Here is a 20,808-nt window from a genome sequence, read left to right on the forward strand (position 1 = left end):
TGAATTTATTTTTTACAGAAACTGAGGTTGGAAAGGGGGCTGACTTCTCCTTATATTATCTCTATTACTGTTATCCTAGTTACAGAGCTATCCATCATAAAATCTATGAACAAATATAAATGTAAGTAGAATTCTATTCCTGCCAGAAATAGATTTTTCTGTCATATTCTAAAATCAAATAGTTCTCTCTGGTAGAAGACAATATAGTGATGATTGTATAAATGTAGATGATCAAGCAGAAGATTTTTTCCTTATGAAAATAAGATAAACATTATGATATTGATTTGAATGTAGGATATACTTTGTTCCTCCAAATTTCTCCTGTCTAAAACCTGAGAGTAATCCATAGTAATGCTTTTAGTAAAAGAATATCCACAAAACTTATGAAGACAAAAAAAAATCAGTGGTGATTAAATCTACATAATATTTGTATTTGAATTAATATAAATGTAATGCCTTTTTATAATAAGCATATTTTGTATTGTGATATGAAATTATTTTAACAAAGTTATATTTTATGATTGCTGACATTATTCAAGGGGTAGTTCCTATTTACACTATATTTTATCATTCTTTACAGATTTTCCTTTCTCCCTTCTTCTCTCTCCTCCTAATGAACTTCTATTCATATGAATTTTTTCTGATACTGAGAAGTTTATTTAATTTGACCAAAGCATGTGAAAAGTCTTCTCTGCTAAAGGATCACTCCAAGGATGGTACTTCATGCATGAACTTTAACCTTCTTCACAAAGCATGAGTTCTGTCATGCTGAAATGTCTTAAAGGACCATCTGATAACAGAATTTATGAATGTTGTCTGAACATTCTCCCTACATAAATTTAGGGAAACATCACTAGAAAGTAGGTTCACCAAATGATATTCCTTTTTGGCCATGACAAATCATAAAGATGGTTTACAAAGACTTAAGAAGAGAGTAGCCACATAGAGAGAACAGCCACATAGCTGAATCCACAGATTTTTTGAAGTAATAACAACATCTGGTTCATAGTCTCCCTTTTAATTAACTAGTCATATGGATTTTACTATTTATGTAGGTGGCTCCACTAATATGTTGACTATACAAGTTTTCAACTCCCACAACTTTCTTTTCTTAGGCACTTAGTTCAACCCCACAATGATATCTTAGATCTTATCATCTCACTACTTCCAAAAATCCATAGAGTTAGACATAATGAACTTGGACATACTTCTGGGCATAATACATTATCTTGCTTCCCCCACTTTCTCATTCATTTCAGCCTATCAAAGATAGGCTCAAAAAGAATCAAATCTTATATTCCTATTGACAGTTACAAATTACATATTCCAAGTATCATTTTTTATGCTTAGGCTTGTATTTCCTAGAAATAAGTTGTCCTTAGCTCTTATCCCAAATCTCTTCCACAATAAATCAGACACATGTCACTTCTCCTCATCTTTTTTTCTGAAACTTATACTAAAAGATACTTTTAAAAAGTTGTCTTAGAAGAATAAATTAAACAGTCTCCCTGGACCTGTACCCATAACCAGATATAGAAACCTTATTTATAATGATAGATGCCTCATATATACATTGTTTCTCTTTCTCAGATCAAATCCTGTCCATTAGTAAAGACTTTTGTAGGTATATTTGTTTATGTATCCATCCAGCTATCCAAAACAATCAAGGAAAGGTATCTTGATCAGCCTGAGGGTCTTGTATTTGAAGACACCCCCTCTATCTCATATGAAAACAGCAAAGGGATATTCACTTCAAGATAAGGACTTCTTGGTGACTAGCCAATCATCATTGCAACAAGTGATTTAGAATAGCTGGAGTTGCCTCTTGGACACTTTTTATCCTAGTGAAGCTGAGTGAAAAAGAAGAATCGGTGACAAAAGAAAAAAAAAATTGACTCAGTGTGTAAATGTCCTACATGTCACCATATTTGTTTTAGGTAAATCTCTTAACATACTAAAGTATGAGCAGAAAGCTCAATTCTGGGAACACCTAATTTTATAGGATCATCATTTTGGAACCAAAAAAAACATTGGAGACACTGAGTCCAAAAAGAGATGATTGCACATGAAACAGCAATTATATACAATTTGCTGTTCCTTTTAAACATGTAATACATTTATCTATAAACTTCTATTTCTTAACACTACCTCATGACTTTGAAAGGCATTTACCTTCCTAGATGTCAGTTTGTTGGCCAATTTGAGACTCAAAGAGATTAATTGACTTTATATAATTACACAAATAGTAAATAGCAGAACTGGGAATGGAAATGAGATTCTTGATGTTCTTTCCACTGTTCTTTTCTTCTTGATTGGGACTGCCTCTTCTGGGCTAGCAGGACTGGACTGCTGGGATGATGATTTTTCCTTGGTCTAATGTGGCCTTCAAAAATACTTCCTATCTGTGACCACAAACATGCCTCATTATGATCATTTCTACCAACTTATAATTGGAATATAGCTAATGATCCACTGAGCTTTTGTATAAGTACAACACTAAAATTTTTCTTTACCCTCATGACCTCTCTGGTCTTTTGCATTTTTTTTTCAGGACGTCTGAGAAACTAGATCACAAGACACTTTAATATTTCATGAACTTCTAACCTAGATCAGGAGTATGTTGAAGCATCCATAAAAGATTCAATGAGCCTTTTTTGTGTATAGATATATTTAGATGATAATTGTTAATTTTCAATGACATTTATACCTCCTTAATGGATAAATCCTACAAACTAGGGTTTTTGTTTTGCCGATTGTCTAAATAAAAGAGTTGCAGAAAAAGCAAATAAAGAATATTAAACTTAATAGTGTATTGTGTTTACTTTTGTTTTAAGGATCTGATTGTTAAATATTTGCCAACATACTAATGCCTAAAATCATTTATATTTCTGATATTCCACCACTTCCAATCAGTGAATCCTTCATCCCTGTCTAATTTACCTGTTCCTGCAGTTAGCTTGAAAAAGATCATAAAACTAAAAAAAATTAAAATTAAAATAATTTTTAAAAAATTTCACCCATTACAAAATCATGGTTCATTACCTTGTCTAGGACTTAATTGCTAACTCAACAACTCTTTTATACTAGTCCTCACACTCTCCAAGTACTTTTCCCCCTTCTTATGTCCCTAACTGCATCCTTGCTTAGCCCCACCCTCACCTAGTATTTAGTCTCCTACTTCACAGAGAACACTTTGGCCAACAAATCCAAGTACCCTCCTTCCTTCTTTTGCCTTCCTAGGGAGGCAAGACTAGAACAAATCTGAATTCTAATCCTATTTGGGTTTGTTTGTTTTTTTTTAATAGGTAAAACAAGCATTTCTATCACATAGTATAGTAAAAAGAGATGACTGCACTACAACTTGCTGTTCCTTTTAAACACATATATCATATAAACTTCTATTTCTTAACACTACCTCATGACTTTGGAAAGGCATTTAGATGTCAGTTTATTCTCTTTAAATTTAGCATAGTTAGCCTGAAAAGCCTTTGACGTCCCTTCTTAGATCTATATTTATGACTCTTTGAACTTGTCTTCAAAGTTTCCCATTATATTAACACAATCAAAAATGTGGAAGGAATAATTGTATGTTGTTGTTGTTGAGCTGTATTGGATTCTTCATGATTTGATGAACTAGAACATCCATGTAATTAATCCATGAGATTTCCAAGACAAAGATACTGGACCCAGAGGGAGGAAGGGAGGGAAAGTCCAGAAATACTATATATATGTTAATTGTGTTCAGAGAAACAGTGTGCTTTAGTAGAAGTCAACTTTCTAGTACATAAGTTGCAGAAGAGCTGCAAGATTTGACTTAGCAAAGGGAGTCTCCTCAAGGAAATCACAGAACCAGTCCAAAAAATAAAAGGTGTCGCTGAGTCATTATCTTATCACTGTCCCCAATTCAAAGTCCTTTAATCTTTAGAAATGCAAAGGATATTCTCTCAGAACCCTGGGGAATTAGATAAAACCACATCATCACCATTTCCAAGTGAAGAAAATAAAGGAAGAATTTAAAAGATTTCTCCCAGATCACAGGGGGACTAGAATTTCCTTTCGGAAACAGAGCAGTACAATATTCCCTAGCTCCCATTTCTATGATCAAGTAATAACACAAATTTTCCTCTGAGGTATAAGCGCTAGAATGTTTCTTTTCTTTTCTTTTCTTTTCTTTTCTTTTCTTTTCTTTTCTTTTCTTTTCTTTTCTTTTCTTTTCTTTTCTTTTCTTTTCTTTTCTTTTCTTTTCTTTTCTTTTTATTTAACAGAACTGTAGCATCTCTCATTCCTTGGCCCTTTCTTGCTAAAATCCACAGCCATGCAAACATTTTTTCCAGCATACACTGGAATAAATAAACAAGTTGGAATTTGAACCTAGTATTTCAACACGGAAGATTGGACTGCTAAACCTTTAGTCCAACATAATAGCATCATGGAAGGAGTCTGCTGGCAGGCATTCTTAATCACCAAGCCTCAGAGCACGCAAAACTCATATTGTCCTACAGGAAGCTTGGCCACACGAGGGGAAGTAATTATGTGTCCAAGGAAGGCAAAGAATACTCTCGGTAAATTGACAGTATGCTAAGGGATTACAAGAAATAAAGCTGTGTTAGAACAAGTCCCTGGGAATTTGTCCTGTCACTGTGGTTCAGTGCCCTGCTATGGCTCTCCAGGTCACAGAAATGAGCAAATGGGCTTCCAAGTGTTTTACTGTGGGGGCCCAGGAAAGGAAAGACTGGCAAGAGAGTCAAGGGGAGGGATCAGCTGAAGACCAATGAATTGCTGTAAAGGAAAATGTGTACAGGCTAAAATAATGTTTAGGAAACACAAGGGAAAAGAGAATCCTATATAAGTTTAATTAATAGAATACAGATGAAAGAAGGGTATAGTAATTAAAAATTCATTACAGATCCCATAAAAATGTGAAAGAAAACAAACTTAAAACCTAATCAAAATATGCATTGCAGGGACAAGATATGGAAAGATTTAAGAATTTAGAAGAACAAAGAAAATAGACAGCAAGTTGCTTATATTAAAAATTTGCTGCACAGTCAAATACTCCATAATGTTAGATCTCTATCTGTACCTATCTTGCATAGAGCAAACTAGACACTAGTGAATTCAAAGTTAGCATACATCATAGCTGTCTTGGGAGACAGAAACTGATGAAATTGGTCTTTCTGTCATATATTTCTGCTTTGATTCTTTATTTACTCCTTTATGAACTATCAGAAGAAAGCATGGGTCAAGAACTAAGATGGTATTCTATTAGAAATAACAATCATAACAATACTGTAATTATCATGCAGATTCTTCTTGTATCTCTTCAAATATGCTCTATAAAGCCTCTAGGCAAAGGCATATTTTTAATTGTGTTTAAATAAAATTTCTGTCTTACAAATAAGGAAACTTAAATAGAAATCAACCACCATGCTTACCAGAGCTGAATCTGAAACAAAGATAGGATAAATTCATAGAGGTTTCTTTTTTTTTTAATAAATATTTGGTGCTATACTTTTCACTATATTCTTAATTTGTAGTATAGTAATAAATGAAATTGTGTTATTCAGTTATTTGATTGTATCCAATTCTTGTGACCCTGTGGGCCATAGCACATCAATATTGTCTGTGATGTTTTCCTGGCAAAGATTCTGAAATGATTTGTCATTTCTTTCTTCAGTGGATAAAGGCAAGGAGAGATTAAGTGATCTACCCAGAGTCACACTGCTAATATGGGAACTTACAGGTTTTCAAAATAAATGAATGTGCCAATTAACCAAATTCTGAGAATATGAACACAAAAATCTTAATCTTAATTTTAAAATTTTAAGAAGTTTATAGTCTAATGTGGAAACATATAGATATTAAATAGAGTCCAGGAAAGGAATTATGGTCTACAAAGTCACTAAATTGATGAGAGGAACAAAGAAACAATCAAATGACATTCCCTCTCCAGTGACAAAGGAAATTTAATTTTATTCCACTTATCAGAGGAAGGTAGAAAGTGATGTAGGGAAGAAAACATAAACTCTTCAGGTATAACTATCTGCCTTCCTGACTGGCTTATCTCCTCTCATGCATGGTCTCTGGTTTGGAGAGTAAAGAGGCTGATGAATTTAATTCTCTCTCCCCCCTCTCATAAAATTGATCTATAAAATCTTCCTAGGGTTTTCCCAAAATCTCCCCTTCTAATTTCTTTAGCTTTGTGGCAAGAGTACATCATCTCCTCAAAAGAAGGAATCAATTCTCATATGTAACTAGAGAACCAAATCAATAAGGGTACTTATTGAACCTTAGAGTTTATATCTTTCTTTTTCTTTGTTATATTGATGTGTTTTGTTTTTACATTATAAACACTTACAGATCATGTCTACCCAGTATGAGGTCTCATAATAAAATAAAGGGACAGTAAGGTGGCATTGCACTCTTGATCTGGTGTCAGGAAGACCTGAATTCAAACTGGACCTTAGATACTTACTTACTAGATCTATAACCCTAGTTAAATAATTTAACTTCTGTTTGCCTCAGTTTCTTAATCTATACCTACCTACTGTGGTGTGAGGAATAGATAAGAAAATGATTGTAAAGCATTTGGCTTATAACCTGGCACATAGTAGGTACTATGTAAATATCATTTAAAATGTAAAATATTTAAAATTAAACAATTAGATTAAAATAAATGTTGTGACCTGATCTGAAAGTGTATGCAACATTCAATATCTGTAGCATCTCCTATTTCTGTTTTTTTTTTTTTTAATTTAAAAAACAAGTACAAATCTATTTTCCTCTCCTTCCTATTTCCCACCCTATTGGAAAAAAAAAAAAGAGAGAGAGAGAGAGAGAGAGAAGAATAATAAATTCCTTGTAACAAATATGCATAAGTAAGAAAAATAAATTCCTTCAGTGGTTATATACAAAAATATATATGTCTCATTCTGCACCTTATTTTATCATGTCTCTATAAAGAGGTTGATATATATGTTTCATCTTTGGTCATCTGAATAACAGGAGATGACCTGAATTACTGTAAACAATCTGGAAGTCTGGAAGTCAAGCTTCTCCCAACTGCAAGCAAGGAGGGGCATTGATAGGATTGTTTTGTTTTTAAGTGGGCCTTTTGTTATGTTTACATGGGCCTTTATTACAGTAGACCCTTGTTGAAATCATTGAATTGACAAAATTATCATGACCCCATATTTATAGCATCAAATCAAAAAGCCAAATTATAGATGTCAATCCACTAGATTATTTTCTCTTATAAAAAAGAACTTCCTTTAAGAGTTAGCAGATTTACTAAGCATCACAATGACTAATTTCTTTTTGGGAATTTAGCAAACCAGTCAATCAATGGTATAATCCCCTCCTAATTCGTTTTAGGATCTAGTCCACTTACTAAGTGTCACAATGGCTAGTTCATTAGGAATCTTGCATGCTTCATGGCATCTTCTCCCTTATTAATGGTTAAATTCTCTCTTGGAATTTAGCCCACTGCCAACAGCATAACAAAATTCTTGCCTCTGGATTTGGAGATGATCTGTCTACAAGTTCTCCTGAGACTCCTCACAACACTGCCCCAAAATCTCAATATATTTTAAGGGCTCAACTCCACACCTTCAACATTTGGTGTCCCATATGGGGAGAGTGCTGGAATCCCAACATTTTTGGTGGTACCCTTATTCTAGCTTTTAAAGCTATTTATCTTTACAAGGTTGTTATTCTATACATAACTGATTTTCTTGGTTCTCAATTCATTCGTCATTTTAAAAAGTCTTGAAAATTGTTGAGTTTGGTATTTTTTTGTATAATTTATTTATTTTTGTATAAATATTTATTTTTGAATAAATTATTCTTCTGACTCTGCTTATATCATTTTACATCAGTTAATATATCTCTATATCTCTTTAAAATCACCTATTTCTTCATTGGTTCCAGCATAATAATATTCCATTTATGGAATCTTTCTTCAATTTATGGGCATCCCTTTAATTAATTTCCAGTTCATCTCTTTCCATCTTTCCAAAGTCTCCCTTTTTGGTCAGTTATAGTTTTAAATTTACAAATATTGTCTATGTCATGCTGTTGATTATGGATGGGTTTTTGCAGAGGGGCCTTTGCTTCCACCTTTTTTTGCAGATAATGGGTATCAATGATGGTATCATATCCTCATCTTCAAGTTGGGTGGGAATTTTACATGTAAATATATACATAAACAAATACATATATGCTAGTATTTATAACATATGTATATGAGAGGGAAGGAGGGAGGAAATGTGAGAGAGAGAGAGAGAGAGAGAGAGAGAGAGAGAGAGAGAGAGATATCACAGATCATATTAGAAATTAGAAAGGACCTGATGTCATCTAATTCAAAGGCTTTATTTTACAAATGAGGAAATTGGAATCTGGAAAGTTAATGATTTGTCCAGAGTCACAAAAGTAGCACGTTTCAGAGATAGAATTGGAAACTAATCCAGAGTCAGTGTTTTTTTCACTATTCTACACTGTATGTATGTATATTCATCTATCTATATCTATCTATATATGTACAAAAAATGTAGCAAATATTAATAATAGTATTTATAAAATATTTTAAGGTTTACAAAGAGTTTTATATGTGTTAGCTCATTTAATCTCTACAAAAGTATTATGAAGTGGATGTTCTTTTTATTATCCCCATTTTATACATGAACCCCTTCTAAAGTCATTCCCCCAGTCTGCTCTGGCACTCACAGATTGGATCTCTAGAGGATCAGCAACAACTATTCTCAGCATTCCAGTGGTGACTATTTCCCTCATCTATAGCTCACATGCCCCCACTAGTATGCTTCACATTAACAATCAGCCAATAGATTCTGTTCTTAGCAAAGACATTTATTCAAAGGGAATAACAAGAAAAAGAGTTATAAAGCATTTTCCAAAAAAAAAATGAAATATGCTCTCCCACAAATACATATAAAATCAGTGGAAAGAAAGGTAAGTATAAGCTTAAAGTGCAATGGTATTAAGACATAGGTATACTTAATAGATGTGGCTAATGCAGTTCACAACACCAGAACTACAAAAGTTTGATGCTTTTTCTTTTGGTGGGTCTTCGTGAAGTTCTTTGGAGGGGGAAGGCTTTAGTGAGAAATGAGTCACTCCTCTGCTCAGCTAGGCATAGGTCACACCACTTCCTGTGAAAAAGTCAATTTACTATTAAACTATATCAAGTTAATATGAAGCTACAGAGCTGAGATCTTAATCAGGTTCAACTGCTACTGCACTGGGTCAAACACATCACTAAGCCTATCAGGCTTTTCACAGGAAGTATCTCTGCTGGATAGTAGATCTGCTGACTTTCTAGGGATTGTTTCCCTCTAATTTTCTTGCTTTTGTTTTGCTTGGTTTGTTTTATTTAATGGGTAGCTGCAGGTTTTACACTTCTGGCTTTTGATCTAGTCAACTGTCAACACAATTTTCAATTGTAATGTTAAAAGTATTTCTCTAAGACTTACAAGTTTGCTTATAATAAAGAGTGAATTTCATTTGAGATTATTTAATGAAATTGCATGTTAATAAAAATGTTTTGAAATTACATCTTTGAGCAAACAGTAACAATAGATCTTAGAGCTGAAGATTTCAATCTTACTTTAAGGAAGAATAGGTAATACAAATTGGAGGCTAACTATAGCCAGTATTTTTCTGCGGTTTTAAGTTAACTGCCACTGATTCATTGATACAGAATTCCAGAATGTGATTATTCTTAATTTATAAATGAAGGAATAACAAAATGTACTTAAATTCACTCATTGTTAATTGAACACACAAGAAAAATTATGATAACCTAATTCTTATGGTGTTTAGTGAAACTTTGATATTTGAAATAAAATCTTTTGCAACTATAAAAAAAGATAAAATAAAATAAAAATATCCCTCCAAATACAAATGACCCTCAGTTGAGACATGGCAGAAGGCTCTTCTTTTAGATTTCTTCAGTCTCACCTTTGAGTTCACCTTTAAGTAGAAGATTAGGAGTGATTTAATTTTTCCTCTTAGACAATCCTGGTTCAGAAGTGGTTTTCCTCATTTTCCTCATTAAAAGATTTCATTGTTGCTCAACCCAATTATAGACTTTTCCTAGGCTTTTCCTAGACTTTTATCGAGTCTTATACAAGGGAATGTTTAGGGGACAAAGGCATAATGCTATGAAGTAATTTTATTGTCTGACAGACCTCATCATATACAACTGAACTATTGAAGCTTTATGCCCTTAATAAGTTATGAAAATTTTCCTTTGCAACTAGTTTTGACCCTAACAAACTTTTGCTTTGTTAAGTTTTAATGGCACAAGTTTTACAGTTATCTTCCTCAAACTAGAATTATGAAAGAATATATAGATATAGACATAGGTATTTATTGATAGATAAAGATACATAGCTATAAATATAGATGAGATAGAGATTTCCTATTACAAAAACCCACAGAAAGATTTTTTTAAATGCCTAAATTCTTTTCATAAACTTCTTGGAAATTATCATTTTTTCTTCAGTATTTACTTACTTATATTCTAAATTTAGAAGTGCAAAAAATCTCCATATGACTTTCATATCTTAAAAAATTCAAGAAGAAATTTAGTCCTTCCTTTTAATCTCTCATCTCTGAGAGGCTTATTCAATTAATACATCAGTTAATATGTCTCTATATCTATTTAAAATCACCTATTTCTTCATTGGTTCTAGCATGTTTTTTCTTCCTGCTTGTAGTTTTTGGAGTCTCTGGACTACTTCAATATTCAGCTCAAATATTACCTCCTGGAGGGAGTCTTTCCCAGTCTCAACACTTAGTAGCATCTTCCCCTCCAATATTATCTTATGTCTTCTATGTATTTGTCTCATATATACCCATTTGTGTACATGTTATATCTTCCTGTTAGAATATAAGGATCTTGGAGTCAGATATCCTTTCTGCTTTTGCTTTGTATCCCCACTGTTTAACGAAGTATGCTCATAAGAATGGAGAGAGAGGGAGGGAGAGACAGGCAGACAGAGAAAGAAAGACAGAGACAGAGATAGGAGACAGACAACAGAGACAGAGACAGAGAGAGACAAAGAGACAGAGACAGAGAGACAGAGAGGTAATCACCAATAGGTTATCTATAAAATTATCAACCAATCTCCCTCCATGAAGTTCAGGGCAACTGCTTTGAAAAAGTAGTTCGGCTGATCAATCAGATGAAGTAGCAAGCTTGACCTCGTGCATCCCACTTGCATTTCAGCTCACTCCAACCTTTTTGGTATTTTCAAGCAAGGCAGTACAAATGATAGAGCATCCACAGGAAGAGCTTTCCCCTCTCTTTTTGGAGAACAATTTCCATCTTCCTTGCCAAGGAGAGGTGGGTATTATATATTTTATAATAATCATTTACCAGCTCTCTCTCTCTAAGCCTCAAGCTCTTCTCCTCTGAGTTTCCCTGATTTTAGCAATTTCAGTCATCAAATTGTATACTTTAAGTACACAGATTTTTACAAATATACAAACTACTCCCCAGGAATAATTTATTAGCAAGATGGAAGAATCATTCATCATTTTCAATGGACCAACAAAAAGCATTCATTTTAGTGATATCCAATTAGGACCCTGAAGTATATGATATCTCTCTTCCAATAAATATCACCTGCTAGCTTCAATTGTGAGACTTTAGGCCCACCTGAGTACCAGCTTCCCCACTCTAACTCAAGAAAATATTTCTCTTCCTATACAGCCTTAGAGAATGGGGTCCTGGTATGTCTCATTCCCAGTCTTCAGTGAAGATTTTAACTTTGACTATTTGTATATCCACTCCCAGAAGCTGAAACAAATGAGGAGTTTATGAATGCAGTTTTTCTTAAAATAGGAAATGAAATTTATTAAAATTTGCCATCCCCTATATTTTTATGTTCTAGTTTAACTCATATATATATATTCACATATATATGTATGTATAGGTAGATTGATAGATTGATATATACATATCTATATAATACAAAAAGAAACATATCTAATAGAATAATTTTTTTTTTACATTTCCGGAAATTCTAAGTTTCAGGCTCTTTGATGTTCTATCCATGATGCAGAGTAGTTCATCACATGCACTTCTTCCTTATTATATATAGTTTTAATACCCTGAGAAATAAAAGTGCTGAACTCTATCTGATATTTTACTGAACTCCTGAACTATTCTGAGTTAAGTATGACAGATGCCCCACTGCTTAAGCTAGGGAACTTGTTCTTTTAGTTCAAGTACAGAACATTTCCATTAAAAACCAGAGACCTCAGTTCTAACCTTGGCAATGCCTTCTCCACATGATTAATTATTTTTATGTGTACTGTAGTCCATTAGGGAAGTGTCAGTGTGCCTCAGGACACAGATGCCTTTACATGCATTATTTTGCCCACTTTGCCATCCTCTCTGTCTTCATCCAGCAAAATAAAGAATCACATTCTGGGACTATTGTTTGGGAGGAAAAAAAGAAGTTGGGAGCATTTTTTGTCTGAACCTGAGTCTATTCAGCACTGACTCCTTAAGGAAATCAATCCAATGTTAGTGTTATGTCACTTCTTGAAACTTGAAACGTTAACATGCAAAAATTCAGTCAGTAAAAATCAAATTCTATTGCTATTTACCAGGAATGATAATTGGGGGGAGGAATGTCAGAAAATCATTTCCCCTAATTTTAATCTAATCCTTTTTTTGTTTATACTATATTTATTAACAGATTTTTGAGTCATTTATATTGTTAAGCAGACTACATTCTTAGAAATGTGTTTTTCATTTCCAGACTTTATATTCAATATATGTTGCTGAGTAAAATTTGGGAGTGACAAGACAATAATATATACAACTATAATGTCAATGAAAAAATTACCAAAAGGAACTTCGGACTCTGAATAATGGAAAAACCGATAAAGTGTTAAAACATACTTCTTTCCTTCAAAGAGCAGATGTGGGGGACTATTAAGACTAAACAGTACTACTAACAGTCTAAGACAAGGTTTGCATCTGATGTTGGGTTTTTTTCCTTTCTTTTTTTTTTTTTTCCAAAAGCAATGTTTGTTTGGAAATGGTAGAATGGGAGACTACTGATGATACAATGATACAAAGCTATTATGAGAAGATTTTAAGTGAGGTCCTTAGAAGGAATATAAGCATTCATGAATTACAAATCACACAATTAAGATCTACAAGAAGACCTCCATAGATCTAGAGCATTTGACTCCCCAGTTCTTCAGTTCTATGGGCAAGGATAAGTGGTATCAGTTCTTATATATTGTATGATACATACCCTGATAAAGAGCCCCAGACTCTGGGTCTCCGCTTATATCTTATTATTGTTGCTAGGCGTATTCATATGGATTAAGTGGGGGAGGACATGAGGCAATCAGTAGATGGCCCTAAATATCACCCCTTTACTAGACATAGACCAGCATCTCACACAGTATACTCAGATAGGGTCAAAATGGGTACATTATTCAGATATAAAGCAAATTAGGAAAGCTAGGAACCATTCGTTTGTCAGAAGCATGGAGAAGGGGAGAATTTATGACCAAACAAGAGATATAGAACATTATAAGATACAAAAAAAATAGTTTTGATTACATTAAATTAAAAAGTTTTGCACAAATAAAAGCAATGCATCAATATTAGAAGGAATGCAGAAATATGGGGGAAATTTTTACAGCAAGCATTTCTGAATTCATTTATCAAATATATGGAGAAGTGAGATAAATTCATAATAGTACAAGTCATTTTCCAAATGACAAATTATAAAGGATATGAACAGGCAGTTTCCAGATGAAGAAATTAAAACTATTTATACTCATATGGAAAAAATGCTCAATCACTATTGATTAGAGAGATGCAAATTAAAACAGTTCTGAGATATGATCTCCCATTTGTCAGATTATGATTGGCTAACATGACAGGAAAGAAAAATGATAAATGTGGGAGAGGTTGTAGGAAAATTGGAATATTAATGCATTATTGGTGGAGTTGTGAACTCATCCAACCATTCTAAAAGGCCAAAAATCTCTTTACTCTGGTGAACTGGATGTTGAGACTCTCCAAACTTAGCCAGTCCAGTTCTTGGTCCATAGATGTATATGGCTGCCTATTGCTCAATGTTTCTAGTTTGGTGGTAAGACCAGCCAAGTTTTGCACTCCATAGTCATGGCTTTCAAAACCCTGACATTCTCTTACACTGAAATGAAATTTGAGAGTAAAATTTTAGTGGAGAATGTACTTAATTAATCAGAAATTGTATTTTCTTAGAATGAACCAATGATCCAATTCCTATATAGCACATTTTGAGCCTTTTTCTTATTACAACAAGCAAAAGCTATGGCTAAGTTCCTTAGCAATTAGTGCTTTTGATAATGCTGCTGTTTGAGATGTCATTGAGCTCAGTTCAATAAAGCAGAGACTATTATGAGGTGGGCATTATGCTGAGTGAAAAGGTTACAAAGACAGTATTAAACCAATCTGAGCCTTCAAGAGGTTTCTAATCTATGAGGAACTGGAAGGATTACTAAGTGTCAGATTATAGAGGATTTAAAATTCCTGACTAGAGTATTTGTATTTTATAGTCAAGGACATAAAAATGAATCTTGTTCAAAGTCAGAATTTTAAGATTGATATACTAATGAATGATCTACAAACTTATGGATTTTTCTCTCTCCAATATTTTAGAAAGTATTTTGACTTTTTAACAGCATTCCTAATTTTCAGAATTTCAGTTTTTTGTTTTTGTTTTTGTTTTGCTGAGACTATGAGGGTTTTGCCCAGGGTCACATAGCTAGGAAGTGTTAAGTGTCTGAGATCAGATTTGAATGCAGGTCCTCCTGACTTCAGGGCTGGTACTCCATTAACTGCACCACCTACCTGCCCCTCCAGTTTCACTTTTTGTAAAATCTAAATTCTATCAAGTTTGTCATCACAAGCTTAAGAAGAATTTATTTAATCATTATCAGAACATTATCTCAGATGATGTCCATAGTCTGATATAACAATGACTCCCTCTCCTCCCAAAAAATTAAGAATAGAATTTTTGTAGAAGTTATCTTATGAAATACTCAACCTCCAAACTATGTGAAATAAAAAAAACCTTCAAAATTGAGAGACATAGTAGGCAATTAAGTGGTACAGATGATTGAGCCAGAAATACTTGAGTTTGAATCTTGCCCATAATATTTAATAGCTATGTGATTCTGAGGAAGTCAATTTCCTCAACTGTAAAATAAGGGAGTGAATTCTATGACCTTATACAGTTCTTCCCAGTTTTAAATTTATGATTCAGTTGGTCTAGCAGAAGAAATTAAAACCTTAAGGAAATAATAAGAAATATGTCACACTCCCATTATCCTGTCTATTACTGAAGTTATCCAGGAAATGCTTTTAGTTAGTCCTGGGAAGGTAAACCTGTAACTAAAATTTTCATTCAATTGTTCCCTACCACCACCAAAAAAAAATCTATCTTTTTATCCAACTGTACTAAAGGCCACAGGACATTAAACAATTAAACATAAAAGGTTAATAGCAGGATGGTGTCTGTCCCAAGATTTTTTTATCTTAGTTTCATCAGTTTTAGAAAATAAGAATGAAATAACAATCATATCATCATCATTATCATTATCAATCATTATGTGTTTGCCATGGCTCCTTTAGCAATTAATGAATTTAAAGGATATTAACCTTTTTATTGAACTTTTACACACACCCCCTATAAAAGGTGTGGATATGACTATTGACAATCTTCCACAGATTAAAATCTATTTGATAGGGACAGCCATCTCCTGATGCTTTATGCTTGTTCAGTCTTTTAAACTTCATTGAGTTTATGATTTTAAGTCAGTGACTGGTAATGAATTGGTTAAACTGTTGAATCTATAAAAGAAGGTCAACTGTGATATTCCAGAGAGCAAGAAAAAAAGAGTGAAGACTTATATGTATAATAATATTTATAACTTCTTTTTTGTTATGATAAATAACTGGAAACTAAGTGGAGTTCATTACACGGGCAATGACTGAACAATTTATGTTATAGGAATATAATGAAATATTATTGTCCAGGAAAAAATGACAAAAAGATATAAAAAGGTTGATTTTGTAAAACCTGGGAAGAGATATAAATGAATTTAGAGTGAAATAAGAAGTAGGAAAATAATTTATCTAGTAAGAAGAATATTGTAAAGAAAAATAAACTTGGAAAAACTACCAAACTCTGATCAATGCAATGATCAACTACATTTCTTAGGGGATTCTGACCCCTGAGTTAAAGATCCTGACCTAATTTGTTTCATTCCTTCTGTTTTGTTTTAGTGGAAATAAGGTTGTCAATATTCCCATTCTCTTTTTGATCTGTTCTCCAATATAAAAATATGGAATCCCCTTGACTTAGGGAATGTATTTCTTATTTAACTCAATTCTGTAATTCTCAAAATGTTCCCTTGTTTCATACCATTCTATGTAACAGGAACCTCCTTTGCCCAGTGGTGGCTATGAATCTTGCTGAAATGCTATCCTATTCTCCAGCTTGCCCTTGGAGTTATCAAAAACAGTAACAGATGCAGTACCAATTAATGTTAAAACATCTTTGCTGGTCCCAAAATCAGCGTTACCTATGTACCTGATGACTCATTTTCAAATACTCCCTCTCCAGAGAAGTGATTTTCTCGAATTTGGATTCGCAATACAAACTAAAAACTAAAAACAAAACAAAACAAACAAACAAACAAACAAACAAAAAAAAAAAAAAAAAAAAAAAAAAAAAAAACCTTGCATCTATAGTTATCAATGGAAGATCTTTCCTTGCATTTTTTATATGTCTGAAATTTCTATTAGCTATACTCCTAAATGCAGTGATAACCATCTACCATATCTCACTTAGAATTTATAGCACCTTTCCCCTGGAAAAAGTCAAAACCTTACTCTATCCTGAAACTATAACAGAAATCAATTTCTGTGGAAAGGAGTATGTGTGTGAGGGGGTGTGTGTGTGTGTGTGTGTGTGTGTGTGTGTGTGTGTATGTATGTGTGTGTTGGAGAGAGAAAATACAGGAATCTTATGAAGTAAATTTGCAATTAGAACCATAGAGGACTGGGTATTTTATAAAATCATTGAAAGTGAGATTAATATATCTATGATTTCCCATTTATAGTTGATTCATCCTTATCTTTCTATACTACATTATGTCATTCATGAAAAGTAATACTCAAATTTAAATGGCTTTAGTGGAAAAGTGTGAAAAACCTGAATCTCTTATTCTTAAACCTTATATTTTATGAAGATAAATATGTGTCTGACTCAGCAATTTATATACCATAGGATCACAGCTTTAGAGTTTACAGGCCATCTAGTCTAAATCTCTCATTTCTTAGATAAGGAATTTGAGGATTTCAGAGATAACTAAGTTGCTCAAAGTTACAAAGGGTATGAATGAATGACAGAAAGATTTCTAAATTTTGTCTCTACTGCTTTCACAACTTCTTTCACATCTGACCCCTTTCTCTGTATTTACCTGGAGATAACTTGCTTTAAGCTCTCAGAACTCTCACTTAGATTATTGCCACATTCTCCTGATAGGTCTCTCTGAATCAAATTTCACATGCTTCCAATCCATCCTACACACTCCTATCATAGTAATTTTCCTTAAGGATAGATCTGACCTTGTGACTTCCCTACTAAATTAATTTCAGTGACTTCATATTCCCTCAGGATAAAATACAAACTTACCTGTTTAACTTTTAAAGCTCTTCAAAACTCCCAACTTCTTTCCAGCCTCTGAATATTATTCAAATTTCCTTTTCATGCAGTTCTTTATCATGCAATTCAGCCAAACAGAATCTTTATTTCCCCCCACAATTAGGAACAATGAATATTTCCTTGTAACTAAATAACAACATCAAATTTCTCTCTTTTAAATTTTGTTAATATTCTTCAGGGCACAGCTTTCTTTCATTCTTCAAACCTACCCCTCCTTTCAACCAGACTAAACCTTGTTTCCTTCTTATGTCTTCCCAACCCCTCTATCATAATATTCCTCTTAGCCCATTTTTTTTAACCTTTGGTACATCGTCTTTCCTGAAGTTTTCATAGTCATACACAAGTTCAATTGATGGATATGACATTTATGCCTCAATATATATGACAAAACCTTATGTAGGTTACCATTTCCTTGATATTATGTACATGATTTCTGATAATTTTATATAAAAATTTATAGCTTTAGAATTTTATATACACTTTATATAATAGAAAGAACATCATGAGAAAGATCTGTGTTTTAATTCCCTAAGAATTGTATACCAATAGCTAGGTATATGCAAATATTTATCCATTTAAACTCGAAGTCTCAATTGCTTCAACTTTAGGTAGTAATTCAAAGTATTTAAATAAAATAAAATAATATTCCTATTCCTGATTTCCTGTTTGAAGATGAGATAGCTGATTTCTTCATCTACCTATTACATCTATTCAAGTCAATAGACACTTATTAAACATCTATGTGATTCTTTGTAACTGTGTGACCAAAAGATATGAAACCCTCCAGTTGTTGAAGAATTGAGAAGAATCACCCCTTAGAGGGCAACTGACAGGAGGAATGAGAGAGTAGGATACAATATATTACAGAGAATGATCAAGGAGAGATACAAACTAAAAGACAAAAAAAAAGTCAAAGTCAAAGATTGTTTGAGTGAAAAAGAGACAAGAACAAGAGAAAAGAGAAAACCAGAAGGCATGCTTCATCGGTGTCCTAATGAGGTCAAAAAAGTGAAAAACAACTTCCCATAAGCCCATTTGGCAAACTGATATGCAGATATAATCAAGAATAGCCAGGATGAACACGCATGGATTTCACCATTAAAAGAAATACCCACATAAGTGGGGTCACAGATTAGGTATACAATTTTATGCACCTTCTAAGTAATAATACAATAAGATCAACTAAAATTACAAGGTGCCATGAGTACAGAGATATTTGTACCTAATTTTTTTTATTTTTTTTATTTGTTGTTTTTATTTATTTGTGATAAAATCTCCCATTGCCATAGATTCAGGAACTAGTATAGCTTTTAGAAATATCCTGTCAGATTTAACCTACCTCTTTTCTATATTCATTTTTTTAACTGTTAAATAGAAACCACAGACACAAAAGATATTTCTGATGTCCATCATTCAAAGTAAATACTCTCAAGTTGAACTTCAACTTCCTCAAATCCTCAGATGGCTTCACCACTTTTTTTCCTTGTGAGTCAGGTGTGCAAATAATTAACTCATTGAGTTTTTGATGTGATTTTTTAACATTCCAACTCCATAGAGGATATATAGCTAATTCAAACTTCATTATATTAAATTGTAGAATGCTCCATAAAGGACTGATACTACAACTTACATCAAACAAGCAAACATTTGTTATGGGGACAGTAAAATTTACTTTTCACAAAAGGAGCCTACAGTAATAATGCATTCAATTCTATTTCCCAGAATGCTTCTTAAGTATGTTAATAAAGTCTTTATTGTGTCTGCTTATAAAAGTCGCCACCATTTCCCATTAGAAAGTCTCTGTTTATTCATCAAACATTTACTGACAGTGACTGCTGGGAGCAGCCTCAGATTTCCACTCCATTACACGTTTGTGGCATAAAGCACATTAATTATAGATATATTACAATATTCAACTCATTGAGGAAAAATTAGATGATCAAGGCTCATTTTCCTTGACAATAAGCAAGTTAATGAAAATACTAATTACCTGATGATGAAGTGGAGCCTTCAGGATTGAATGCTTAGCATCTGTAGAAGAGCTCTGTGACTCCAGCCTGGAATATTAAAGCCACAAGCATTAGAAGTCACAAAGGTGCTTCTTGAGGTTGTCCTATGCCCTTCAAGCAGAGGACAAACAGGAGAAAAGGATAATACAAACTTTCCCACAAAGCTTTCATAAAGTTATTGGAAAGTCACAACATTACTTTAACCTTGAAAATAATCTTTTTTTGTACACAAATTTACTCTCTTTGTATTTGAATGGTCACAAGCAAGGCTCAAGATTGAAATGTACTGAGTCATTCTCTGAGTACTAATTTTGAAATAATACCACAAACATTCTAGGCACATGAAAGTACTAGGAAAAGGAATTTGTATTTACATTTTTACTTTTACTAGCACACCAGCTGATAAAATTAGAGTTGGGATGTACTTCTTCTTAATTCAAATCCCTCATCACAAAGATGAGGAAGCTAAAACCTAGGCATGATAAGTGACTTTTCCAAGATCACATAGAAAGTAAGCCACAGAAAGAGGATTTCATCTTAAGTTCTCTGATTGCACCATGTTTTTTCGATTATTCTCCCAGAGACTGGAAGCAAAAGCTAACTGGTAACATTAAAGTAATAAGGGGGAAAAAAGGCCCATTCAATTCAGAGCAGAGAGGATTGTATTGTTTTGATGATAGAAAATGATTTTTAAAATAAATGCAGCTCACCCTCACCCAATTTTTTTTTTCTATTTCTCAAACTGACAACCCAAATCAGGATGACCAAAGTGCTGAGCATATTCTTTTGCTTGTCTTCCCAACATCAATTTTTATTTTCCATTCTCTTTCAAATTCTGATAGTTCTATGTACATACTCTTACCTCTCCTTCTTCTGCCTCACCCCATTATCCATTGAAAGTATTCCAGAACTCCCTACAAATATAGTAGCCAACGATGTATTTTGATTTATGTCTATTTACCACACCTGTTATTTATTTTCTGATTGATGTATTTGCAGATGTCTAATACTAACTTCTTATAACATGA

At 33.1% G+C, this 20,808-nt stretch overlaps 1 long non-coding RNA gene across 1 annotated transcript in view; it reads left to right on the top strand.

Moving 5' to 3' along the window:
* Positions 1 to 2,743, top strand: part of LOC127557815 (uncharacterized) — a 38,551-nt gene extending 35,808 nt beyond the window's left edge. Inside the window, exons 5-6 of the long non-coding RNA XR_007952635.1 lie at positions 19 to 121; positions 2,552 to 2,743. This is a non-coding gene — a long non-coding RNA (uncharacterized LOC127557815). The remainder of the gene's footprint in view (positions 1 to 18; positions 122 to 2,551) is intronic.
* Positions 2,744 to 20,808: the final 18,065 nt, after the last annotated feature.

Source organism: Antechinus flavipes, chromosome 3 (assembly GCF_016432865.1).
Source record: "Antechinus flavipes isolate AdamAnt ecotype Samford, QLD, Australia chromosome 3, AdamAnt_v2, whole genome shotgun sequence".
In the NCBI taxonomy this organism is placed as follows: Eukaryota; Metazoa; Chordata; class Mammalia; order Dasyuromorphia; family Dasyuridae; genus Antechinus; species Antechinus flavipes.